The following is a 2,854-nucleotide window of genomic DNA, read 5'->3' as shown; positions in this document are numbered from 1 at the left end:
TTCAAAACAAATATATGGTTGGCATGTGGCACCTTAGAAACTATTTGAAGCAACCCCTGAAAGGCTTATTGGAACCGGGAATAAGGTTGAGGCACTTTTTCCTCTTACACTCTCAACTCTCTCTCCTCACCTCTTCTATATTTCCCCAGGCATCCAAATTCTAATCATCTCAACCTTCTTACGACTTTTCACCCATTGAGAAAACTATCACAAACCACCATAACTTGCTCCATGTATCAACAATAAGTGATCTATTACACTAATGTAAAACCCAAATAATTTTTCGCATTTGGAGAAAATTTGTCCAACTAATATTTTAATAATCCAACGATCATATTTCATGTTTTATTCACATAGTTCATGCATCTTGATGGGTTTTTTTTTTATAATACATGCACGTTGAGTTTTGAGTAATTTAAAATGTCCAACAATTATCTATCAATATGATAAAGATATCGATCAATATGTGGACAAGTACAATCATATTTATGATAAATATAAGGGCAAATCTCAAAATTATACATGAACTTTTATTAAATGTACAATTTGATACATGAACTTTAATTTAGTGCAATTATGCACATGAAACTTTAATTTTGGTTAAACCATACACATTTAAGTAAATAAGTACATCAATTTATTTTTATATTGGATAAATATAATTATACATTTATGTAATATATAAACATAAAATGATGTTATATCATTAATTATGTTAATAATTTGTGAGAATTGGATAAAATCAAATTTTCATGTATAAAATTGTACAAAATCAAAGTTTATGTATAAAATTACATATTAGACCAAAGTTCATGTATAGTTTTGAGATTTATCCCTAAATATCATGACAAATGACAGGTTCGCTATGCATATGACACGTGTCACACTTTATACTTTAAAAAAAAGGGTTGAATTGCCACATAACAACTTCCTGTGAGACCGTCAGGCAATTTCACAAGAAGTTGACACATGACAATTTGGCCAAATTTTGTTATTTTTAAAATTTAATTTTATAAAAATATTATAATTTAAAAAATATTTAGAAAGATGTTGTAGTTTTAAATTTATTTAAAAAATATGATAGATTTTCTTTTCTCAAAAAGTAATCCTACCATATCAAATGGCGGGTTTGTCATGCATGTGAATCTTGTCACACTTAACATTTTGAAAATAATACTATTTGCTTGTGGAGAAGTTCACCTATTTGAAGTATTGGTGACCCAATGAAACATTTAAAGAAAATTAGGGTTGTCATGGTAAATATGAAAATTAATCTTAGAAAATTTGATTTTTTTTTTTTGAAATTAAACTACAGATTGGGCTTTATTAATAAATTCAAAAGTACATAAATAGTTACCTAGAGAAAAAGAAAGGCCCGGATATGAGATTTGGCCCAGCATCAAAATAAACAAAGAAACGATAAAAACTAAGAACAACAAACCAAATCCTAATTCAGCCTAGAAAATCAACAGAACAAAAATATAGTCAGAAGTCTCTGGAATCCCATTAATGTTGCTGTTATTTTTGCCCAATCAGCAAGATGACTCTTCACCGTCTTGTCACTTCATCTGCCATTTCTTCATCAAGACGCATTCACATTCCCGAGGGGACTTTAATTTCGTCCATTCCATTACCAACCCTCATTCAGACTCCCCCCATTTCATCTTCTCCCTTTCCTGTTCAATCTGGCTCTCTCACTCTATCCCTTTCCTCTTGTTCTTTTGTATATTCGGGGACACCTCCAACTAGGTAAACTACTAATTTTTTTATTATTGATAAAGAGTCTCCTTCAATAATGACTTTTTCCCAATGCATGTCTATGCCGATTTGGATCGCTTTCCGGCACGTGAGTGCCTCAGTCGCAAAGGCTGATGCAACCGGTTGATAGATCTTCGAGCATGATAAAAGAACCTTGCCCTCACTCTCTCTGGCCACAATCCCCACAGCCGCTTGATTAAAATTTTCGTCGTATGCTGCATCAAAATTAATCTTCACAACCTGATCAGGTGGCTTCCTCCACTTGTTAATAGTTATAGAAGTTTGTGGTTTCTTTTTATCAATCTCATTCAACTCTGATATATAACTATTAACAAATCTCCCTATTACTTTTCCAGATTTATTCATTTTTTTGTGCACTCTGTCATTCCTATCTCCCCAAATTGCCCATAATGCACAACAAAATATCCTACACTGTGATACTGAGTTCTTCGCAAATACCCAGGTTAGCCACTGTACAAACTCTAACTAATTTTCTTGCAAAAATGCTTGGTATGATAACTCTCTCCAAACTGAAATTGAAGCATGACATTCACGGAAAAGATGGTCCATATTCTCTGTTCCTACTCCACAACGAGGGCATACTGTTGTGTTTGTTAACTTTCTTAGTAGCATATTAACTCGTGTAGATAGAAAATTCTATGATATCTTCCAGATTGTAATTTTTATTTTTGAAGGAAGGTTCAGAAGCCATAATTTTTTTGTAGAATTCCTTATAGTCGGCTTGTAAAGCGTAAGCTCTAGGATCATCTTCAATGCTTTGTAATAGTTTATAGGCACTGCGTACTGTGAGTTTGCCCAGCGCCTCAGCACTCCAGACTCGAAAATTTTCATGAGGTTCTTCTGCCAACGAAATGCAAATAATCTTCTTGGCAACATCCTCTGGAAAGGTAGAAGCTATCAATTCTTTCTTCCATGTTCTATTACTTTGATCAATTAATTCAGCAACTTTAAAATCATTCAAATTCGTAATTAAAGCTGATAACCTGTTCTTTTTCACATCTGGGACCCAAAAATCATTAATAACTGAAATATGCGTACCCCTCCCACTAGAGGTACTCATGGGTCGGGCGGCCCG

The sequence above is a fragment of the Gossypium raimondii genome, chromosome 13 (genome assembly GCF_025698545.1).
Source record: "Gossypium raimondii isolate GPD5lz chromosome 13, ASM2569854v1, whole genome shotgun sequence".
NCBI lineage: Eukaryota > Viridiplantae > Streptophyta > Magnoliopsida > Malvales > Malvaceae > Gossypium > Gossypium raimondii.
Note: the sequence above shows the minus strand (reverse complement) of the source record.